This window comes from Grammomys surdaster, unplaced genomic scaffold, assembly GCF_004785775.1.
Source record: "Grammomys surdaster isolate TR1022 unplaced genomic scaffold, NIH_TR_1.0 141, whole genome shotgun sequence".
NCBI lineage: Eukaryota > Metazoa > Chordata > Mammalia > Rodentia > Muridae > Grammomys > Grammomys surdaster.
The window spans coordinates 9,768,684-9,778,986 of NW_021604599.1; the positions used below are offsets into that span (position 1 = coordinate 9,768,684).

The 10,303-nt window shown below is 38.9% G+C and overlaps 1 protein-coding gene across 21 annotated transcripts in view; it reads right to left on the bottom strand.

Annotated features, from left to right (window-relative positions):
• Positions 1-10,303, bottom strand: part of Trpm3 (transient receptor potential cation channel subfamily M member 3) — an 818,801-nt gene that overhangs the window by 365,989 nt on the left and 442,509 nt on the right. The gene's annotated exons all lie outside the window — the stretch shown is intronic.

The window sequence follows — 10,303 nt, forward strand, 5'->3', positions numbered from 1 at the left end:
AGGAGGTGAGACTGGCAAAGTTGACAGGGGCAAAATACTGGGAAAACCCTGCTCAGTGCCAGGTAGTTCGAACACAGTCTTAAAGGTGTTGAGTGGAGGACTAATGAAGGCTTTAAAGACATGAAGATGATGGGGATTAGATGAGTAGTCACATGAGGTTTTGACAGGAATGATGGAGGGCTCCAGAATACAGTTAGATCCTTTCTCTTTCAATGGTGGAGTCCATTCCTTCCTTCATGAGTTGAGTACCACTGTCACCTACATCAGCTTTTCTTAGGCTTAAGCTATGGAACAAACTGACTCCTCTTGGAATTCCCATAGAATTAGAAGCTCTCTAAATGCTAACTTGGCAATGGGCTAATGTGAATGCAATTTGTGAATGCATGACTGATGAGATGCTCATACCTTGGTTACTAAGATCTGAGGGAAAATGACCCAAAGGCTTCCAGTATAGTCATGTTCTTTCAAATTGAGATGGTAAAGTTTCTATAGCATTGCAAGTTCTAGCAAAACTATCCAAAGCTGCATTAAATGAGATAGAAAGTAAGTAGCAAATGGTCCTTTTTCTAAGCAATACTCAGAAAAGAAGGATCTAAACTTACAGCAGATTGTGACTTGTGGCTGCAAGAAACTGGTTAGAGAAACTACCATGGGCTCTTAGAGAGCATGCAAGCTAGTGAGGTTAATTTTCAAGCTTCAATGATGTAACTGGTTTCTACTTGATCCATTGGAAATGGATGGACCAACCTCCATACTATTTTCATTAAATCAGGTGACATGAATTATGTGCTCTTAAGAGTGTCACGAAAGGAAATGGGAAACAGCCAAATATAAACATAGTTGAGGCTACCAAGCACTCCTGAGAGTGCTTGAGAAACTTCTGGGAAATAGATCTCTATTGTTTGAGAGATTAGGGTCTTTGAACCAAGAAGCTGAAATGATGTTCATTCCATATTTAATGGGAAGACAAGTGCTGGGGCTGTGAGGAGAAAGCCAATGTCATTACCTATAAGAACATGAAAGGGTCCATTAGACCTCACCAGTTTCTCCAGCCTATATCTGTATCTTCTTATAGCACATATATTTCATAACTTTTTAAAATCTATTTTTCAATTTTCAGCCTTCAATGTTTTCTGGTATCCTATAAGAAAACATTTGGATGTAATCAACTCAGCTGAAGATTGTGAGAAACAATCGAATTGTCCAGATTTATCACTTCAGAATTCATTCTTAGTAGATGCATTAATAAGTAATTACATTTGAATGGGTGGATGGATAGAAATGTCAGAAAATAATGAGGAACCTCATGAATATCGCTTCAGTTCAGCATATATCTGATATAACACAATCTGCAAACCCCGTGTAAATGTAATTTTTAAGAGCGGGTAGTGATGCCATTCTATTAATATTACAAGTAATCAAATTGGGAGTTAGAATAGTTAAGCAACTATCATCAGCACAAACAAGATACAGCTCGTCAGTCCATCTGCCTTTGAGTTCTCTAGAAGTATTGAATTAAAGTTGGATAGAGATATGCTTTGAACACCAAAGCTAATTCTACATCATATTGGGTACTGTGGGTCTGACTGAAACAGACAAATTGGCTTAGGGATGACTAAGGCAATGATGTTCTCTGGGGTGCCTAACCTGGGTAAACTTGATAAAATCTCCAGAAGACAAAGACAATATCCTGGAATAGAATTCTAGTCATGAGTGAGCCCACATTTTTGGTCTTAATGACTTAATGCTAATTGCATTTCATTGTTTGACTAGTCTGTGGCTCTAATGGAAGCACATTTTTCTTTGGTGTAATTTTTTATTATTCACTTTACTGTCTGCATCCATAGGCTGGGATGGTTTTGATACTATGGTGGCAATTATGTTGACTTCTTAAATGGTTACTGAGAATGTGACTTTTTTTGTTTTGTTTTGTTTGTTTGTTTTTTGAGACAGGGTTTCTCTGTGTAGCCCTGGCTGTCTTGGAACTCACTCTGTAGACCAGGCTGGCCTTGAACTCAGAAATCTGCTTGCCTCTGCCTCCCAAGTGTTGGGATTAAAGGCATGTGCTACCACTGCCCGGCCATATTATAGCTCTTAATGACTGTTTTGGTCGAGACCCAGAAGACCTTTTCTAGTGCAATGCCACTGAAATTTAATAAACATATTCTATGCAAGCATAAGTTTCTTGATATCAGGATAAAGAGAAAAACAGGAAATGTATAATTCTGTAGTTTCTTCTAGGCATGGTGATTTATTTTGAACCCTTCTGACAGGCACCAGGAATTTGGGGGTTCATAAGATGTAGTTGATTTTTTTACAGGAGCCTATTTTCAGAAAGTGTGGTGAAAATCCATCCAAGGTGTCATTAGGAGGAGGAGGATGATGATGGGAAGCCAGGCAGGGATTGAGGGCTCATGCATTCCTCAGCTAAGAAGAGGAAGCTAGGCTAGAAGGAGAAAAGCTTCAGAGGTGTTTGGGAAGGTGTTTCTCATAGGTGAGTGGGGACCAGCTGCTGATAGGTATACTCAAGCAAGGCAAGACATGGGGGACTGGATCCAGAATGCCAGCAAGAGTCACTAGAGGGACATTTAAGCACAGAGGTGACAAAATTAATTTTGAGTCATTAACAAATCAAAAGAGCATTCCAAGTATTTTTCTGCCACCATGCCAGGTGCTGAGGGATGGAGATTCCTCTACTGACCAATATAACATAGTCATGGTCTGTCTATAATCTCCCTTATTAAAGAGTCATATTGGCTTATGTTAGACAGATGTCTCCAGCAGGACACCTGGACATAATGGAAAGAACTTGTGTGGCTTAAGTCAAAGACAGGATCTGTGACATGTTCTGCGGCTTTCCTTGACTCATAGGGCAGAAGGTTTCCTGAGAATGTCCTGGGTAATGGTAACTCAGTTTAAAGCGCTTTTGTTTTTCAAAGTGCTTTAGTTTTTCAGGGTCTCCTGGCCACTTGAGTCTCTGAGGATAAGTCTGTTAAGTGTCAGGATTTATGACTGAAACACCGTGTCCACAAATGTCCTTTTGAATTGAATCCTAGCTGAGAATGAGTCAACCGGTCCCAGTGAAAAAATACCACAGGTGACAGTTTTCTCTGATTCACCAACAAAAAGAAAATAGCCAGTTAAAGAAAGAATCCAACATCATTTTTATAAAATAAGTGGATTGTCAATATATTTCAGGTAATTCATTATAAACACTCATTCTCGTTTCAGAAGCCAGAAAAAAATATTCTTTGAGATCCTTGGTTATATGTTATAATGCTTAGAGACTAATTATGTGGCCATAAGATGTCATTACTCAACACTGGGTCAGACTGTTATAGAATGTGGTTAAGAACCTATGGATCTGGGCCAATTAGGTTTCAACTCACATAAACCTAATTCCAAAGCTCCAGTGCAAAATATGCCATTGAGCTAGGAAGTACCTCATGTAGAACTCTACAGCCTGAACAAGATAGATTGCAAAGACCAAATACAAGTGCAGGCTAAAGGAAGGAGTTATGTGTCTGGAGCCTCTCCACCAATCTTAGAAGGTCTTTTAAGGCTGGATGTCAGAAATAATTCATACATATATATTTATATATTATAATATATTATAATCTAGAATATACAATACTTTGTATTTTATAACATAGTATTTAGAATATATAATAATTTATATAACAAATATATGACTATATTATATAATACATATTAATTTATATAATAAATACATTATTAAATTTGTATCTGTTTAAAATTTTATTTTATGCTTGTGAGTATTCTTCCTGAATGCATATCTGAGTACTATGCATATACACAATGCCTGCAGAAGCCACAAGAGGGCATTAAATCTTTTGGAACTGGAATTACAGACTGTTGTTAGCTACCATGGGGTTGTTGAAATTCAAGCCCTAGGCCTCTGGAAGAGCAGTGAGTGCTCCTAACCACTGAGCCATGTTCCCAACTCTAGGACTAGTTCTAGAAACTGCATCATGATATTAAAAAAAGAAAAAATAAACAGATAGATGCAGACCAGCTTCTGAGAATGAACAGCACAGCTCCAGTCTGGTCCCACGGAGCCAAGGACCAGACAATAGCAAACAACTTGGGTTAGATTTGAGCCTATTGCAAATTTTAAATAGCTACTTTTTACTATGCAAACTTTTTTCCTCTTTCAGAAACAATAATTACTGATAATAATGACTTTTTGATGTTTCTCTGCAACCAATCCTCAGCATATAACGCATCGGGTGAGTACATTTTTTTTGATTGAATAGTGTTGAACAAATATGCACACTATTTCATTAACATGCACATCTGCATTCATCTTCCATAAACAGAACTACATATCTATCAAAAATTAATTTTAAAATTATTTTAAAATGTATTTCCTGATGATTGATTGCCAGTGAACGTTTGCTTTGTGTGTTTGTCTAACATCTACATCCCTAGGGTCACACAAGGTTTCTGAGGTGAAAAGAGGTCAGAAGTTGAAAAGTTTACCAAGCCCATACTAACCCGGCACTCTGTAAAACACTTTCCACAAGTCCACTGGGCACATTGCTCTGGGCCTGGTTTGGATGGAATGTGCAGAGGTGTGTGAAAGGACCCCAAACTCCCACGCTTCAGTCCTCCAAGCTGCCGTACCTTGTGATTCTCTTGTTTCAACAATGATTTTTTTTTTTACATTATTAACAGCATCCATTGGGAAGGGGGCATGTCTCATGTGGTGTTTTAATATTTGCTTTGAAAAGCCCTTATTAAATTAATGGTTCAACTCCTACTCAGTGGAATCTTAGAATAGTAACCGGGTGATACACAACAACACAGGAATGCACTCTAGTTACATATTTGAAAACTTCTTAAAAAAACATTTGGTTTACAATTTTATTCTTTCCATGCCCATGCAAGCAAGGGCATGGGACAGGAAGCAACCCTGTGCCAGCTTGTCTTCTGTTGAGTCTGCATTACCTCTCATCTTTGAGGAGAAGCCTGGGCTTTTCCTGGGCTTCTTCCTTGGGTCCCTTGCCAGCTATGCTCCAATATCAATTCTGCCCAAGGTGCCACTTGCAGAGGATCTAGAAAGCAAATCCGGCAGCAGCAGCAGCCTGGGACTGTTGACATATTCCTGATGAGGCTTTCCCAGGCTTTCCTGGGGAGCATTATGAGTCATTTTTGAGGTTGCTGCAGGCAATTAGAATCTACAGCACAGAGTTCCTGAAAACCAGAAGCCCTGTTCTCTCCCACCTGAGCTTCTGCCGCCCACAGAGCAGCTGTGTCAGCCTGCCACAGTTGTGTCTGCATACCTGACAAGTCTTCCTGCCCTGGTTCTCGTTCTCTCTCTCTCTCTCTCTCTCTCTCTCTCTCTCTCTCTCTCTCTCTCTCTCTCTCTCTCTCTTTTTGTAAAAGCAAACTGTATCACAGGTCTCCTTACTTATCTCTTAGGTGCTTCTCAGTTTAATCATGGTCTTTGCTGTTCAACATTTTTTAACAAAACTGAAAACAAGTAGCAATCATACTGCATTTTTACTTCTAGAGAACACTTCACTTCATGGCTGTAGACAAGACTAGCACCTCCAGGCTAACAATTTAGAGCTGTTTTTCCATTGAGCTGGAAAGACTGAGGATTATTCTTTGATCTTATTTAGTTTCTTTGTTACTATTCTTCCTTTGTTTTTATATACTTAATGTTCCTGCATATATGTATTCTTCTCTATCCCACATGTCTGCATATTAATAGCACTGCTGAAACAGTATGTCTCTAGCTCTCAATACCTGATTACTTAACATACTTACTTAAGTATCTAGCATGTGTACACATGCTACAGTATATATGTATATATATATATATATATATGAGTATGTATATAGACAGTATATATATATATAATTTCATATATAAATATGACCATGCACATGCATATGTGTATTTATACATGTGTGTGTGTGTACTGTACATATCTGCTTCACTTGTTCTCTACAACACTTTAGATCTGCCAAGTAAATGGAATTGTTTCTAGTTCACACTTGGGAAACTTGAGACCCAGATAGGTTACATGACATTTTTGAGACCACCCAGGAAGTTAGGGCGGGTGTTCAGATTACAAGTGAAAATTTTTTTAATCACTAATAATATTCGCCCAGATGATGAACTGAGATGGCAAGCTGCAGGACACGGTTTCCTTGAGATGACAAAAAGTCTGGTAGCATAAGCTTCATGTATCTAGGTTGTCATCGTTCTTCCTGGCAAGCAGAATCCTGTCAGTCTTTCGATTTCCAATCTAGCTGAACACAGCAAGCTCGGTGGTGGCTTTGAGGTGACTCAGGCAGCTTAGCTGTGTCCTGGCACCTAATATGCTTGGTATACTGGGTGAGCAGAACAGTCATGAGGGTGACAAGATGTCATTAATGCTGACAACCTTTTTGCAGCCAATACTAATTAGTGGGCTACTCTCTAGCAAGTGCCTAATCAAATAAGAGGACCTCCCACCATGTTAATTGATCTGTTTGGCAATGTCACTTGAAGGGTACTCAGCTGAGAAGCCTAAGGACTTAAGTAGTTACTTGTTCTAGGATAAGCTTTTCTAAGAAAAGATGAAGCCATTGCGTTAAGTCTGCAGTGACAGACTGCAGGCTATACTTATCATATGCACGACTGTAGAACTCAGTTCTAAGTATTTCTCTCCTGAAAAAAAAAAAATATAAATGATGCAAAAAAGTAGAGCCAGATTTCTACCAGAATAAATAAAAATTTTCAACTCAGAAAGCAATGAGTTCCACATTTTCACTGAAAGATTATACTTTTAAATATAAGAGGATGAGGGAAATATGTATCTTGTAAAATGTCAGCAAATACATGGAATAAGTGTGGCCATAAAGAGATTATAGCGTCGAAAAAGGAGGGTGTGTGTGCATCTGTGTGTGTATGTTTGTCTGTGTGAGTTTGAGTGTGTGGGCATCTGTCTGTCTGAGTGTGAGTGTGTGTCTGTCTGTCTGAGTGTGACTGTGTGTGTGTCTGTATGTCTGAGTGTGTATGTGTGTTTACATACAAAACATTCTAAATGAATAATTCTTTAATGGCCCTAATGTGAATTAAACAAAGAGAGTTTAATTTTTAAATGCCTTTTCACTAGACTATGCACAGTTGCCATGACAAATTCCACTTGAAAGTAGAACCTGTGTCTTTTGAGGTCATCCCTTTTCACTGGGCAGGATGTAGACTCCAACCTATTAGGTAAGTTTGTGAGCATTTGTTAGATGTTAGCCCTGGTTCCAGATCTCATTTACTAAGAAGGAAAATATTCTAGGTCAAAGGACTGAATTTGAATGTCAGACTCCAGATTTGCCACTTAGTAATTGTAGAATAATGTATCTGATGTTATTTTGTGTATCATGTTTTCTACTTACACTTGATCTTAGCCAAAAGGCCAAGAAGTGATACTTTTTACTTACAGATTTCATAACTTTTAGACAATGTCAAATTGAATAGTAGTTTAATTTTTTAGTATTATACATGGCTCACAGTTGATTAACGAATAAACATTCTCTTCAGGTTTTTAAGTATCATAATAATCAGAACTTTGTCCAAAGCCCACAAACCCAGTAGTCATCCTTCTTTCCTTGCCTCTGTTTTCCCTAAATGTAACCTGAGACCCACTTTTCTGGAAAGAATTCTCACATAGTGGAGGAAGAGGTTTCTGAGTCTGAACATCTGGAGCAGTACTTGTGGTAAATGTAGTCAGAGGCCTGCCCTTGCAGCTTTCAGAGTGCACAGAAAGGAATTCAGGGTAGCTTGAAGCCACTGTCATTGTTTTGATTTGTCACGTCCTACAGAAATGCATATGCTAAAGGCTTGGACCTCAGCTCAGCAATATCTGGAGATTCCTGAACCTTTAAGAGGTTAACCAATAGAGGATTGTAGGTCTTCAAAGGGAATTGGTGGGCTCTGGTTGTTTCCTCTTTCATTTTTCCTTTCCACCATGAGGCGTACAGTTTACTCTGCCATGTACATCATCTAGGATGTGCAACCAAACTGAAAATTCAATTATCAAGTCTTATAAAAAGTAGGGTAGTAACCAACCATGATCAGATACTCTTGACATTGTGAGCCAAATCTTTTCTTTAAGTTGGCTATCTCAGGTATTTTGTTATAACATAGAAAACCCAAGAGTTACTTTGACATTGATGTTTCTCCCTAATTAACATGGTGTCCACTCTGTGATATCAGTGATCTGAAGTCAGTGGCTCCTGTTCCATCCCATACCCCAAGCATGGAGAACAGTTTTAAAAAGTAAATTTTTATGGCTGGTGTAATTTGTTAGTTTTGTTCTACATGAGTAAGAAACTCTTTAAAGGCAATGAACATGTATATGAATTCATTCACTGAAGGTCATCTTGGGAATAACAATTAATTCTCAATAAATACAAAAGAGGCACAACTACCTCGTTCATTGCAGAGTAATTGTTGGGATATGTGTGGTTTGAAACCTAACATCTTCCTCATCCCCAAGACCCCAAGTCTCTGTGACTATTTATGATTTTCTACAGTCTCAATGAAGATGATTGTAGCAAGAGACAAAGCCTTGCTTGCCCTCTCTGGGCCTCCCACATTTAGATGTGTGAATTCTTCATGAAAGCAACATGATCTTGAAGGAGATGAACAAACAAAGCATCACTTTTTCTTTCAGGGAAAGAACTGAGTAAGAAGAGTGGCATGTTTGCCTGGCTGCAAAGGAATACATTCTCCTTAAAAAGCAACCCTCTGCCAAGTTTTGGGCTTCTGTTTGTTGTTGTTTCAAAGGTAAACACAATTAAGAGAGAAAATAGCAAGTCTTTAAAAGCACAGCTGAGTATTTATGTTTTCCTTCAGAGGCTTCTGGGTTTGTTTCTGTGGATCTTATTCACCCATTGAACATGGCAACTGTTCAACGCCACCAAAATAACTTTGTTGCAGTATTCAGCCTTGGATGGGGAAAGAGTTTTTACTTCAGACTGTCCATCTTTCCCAGACTACATTGTAATTCTTTCAAGTTTCAATGCCAGTGTTATGATTTTCTCTCCTGTTTCTGAAAAGACAGTTTTGGACCCTGAAAATTACCCTGTTATCAAGTCTTACAAGGACTAAGGTTGTGCTACCTGATGGCATCTTAGTGGCTTTATCCTAGCCCTATCCTAGATGGGACCTGAAAACTTGTTAATAACCATTTCATCGCATTCCTGTCTAGACTCTGAATTCGTTTTGCCAGAGAGACAAGTTTAGCTCCCGCCTGTGTGTTAGTGATAGCTCCCCTCACCACCTCTTAGTCCACTGCAAATCTGCTAATTCACTGGATTCTTGTATTTCATACCTGTGTGGAGCCAAAGCTAAAACTAATTCCAACAAATTAAATTTCTGAATCAAAGCTCACAGTGTATGACAACTCATTTCAACTTCTTGGCAATGTGACAGAAAAAGGAAAGTACTGGACAGGGATTAACACAGTGTCCTAGCTTTGCCGTAAATACCATTAATCAAAACACTTCTGGGAGCCTCCATTTTATGGTCTCAGTGATCTATGGAATTTTCTTGCTGAGATATATCGCAGCCCGCGTGAGGTCTTATTGCAGACAACGTTTTAAAAGTTAAAACATCGCCTTTTGATTAGAAAGCCGTTTGGGATATCTGGAAAGTTCTTTGAGACAGTCTACTGTTCTCTTAATATTTCATATTTTGAAGCATTCAAGAAAGGTGGAAAACACTCAGAAATAAGAATGTTTAAAATGTACATGTGCCCAGAAGAATACTCAGGACCTGTAACTGTCTAGTGTCCCATACTAGGTAAATATCCATCAAGAACAGACTGTTCTCATAGTCACAGCTGTGGGGGATATGAGTGCTTTCACAGGTATGTATGCAACACACATCAGTTCACAAACATGATAGGTACACCACGTCCAATAGCAGAGTCAGTATTCTATATTGGTTGCCTCATGGCCACATTGTTTGCTGCTCTGCCTTACTTTGTATGTTTTGCTTTGTTTCTCCCCAGACCAAAACACCTAGTGGATTCGTTCTGTGCAGGTCAAATTTCAAAGCAGGCCACTTAAAGACCTCCTTAACAAGGTGGAAATAATGGCTTCCAACAAGGCCCACATCCTCTTAATCCCAAAGCCTAAGAGTCCTCTGATTTCCTCTTTGGCAAGCAGAACTTTTGGGTGAAGCTAATCTTGAGATAAGATGATCACAGGACTCGTTGTGATCTTCAAAGTTCTTACAGAGGCAGGAAGAAGGCAGCTCTCGGAGCAGAGATAGGTGGAGCAGAGC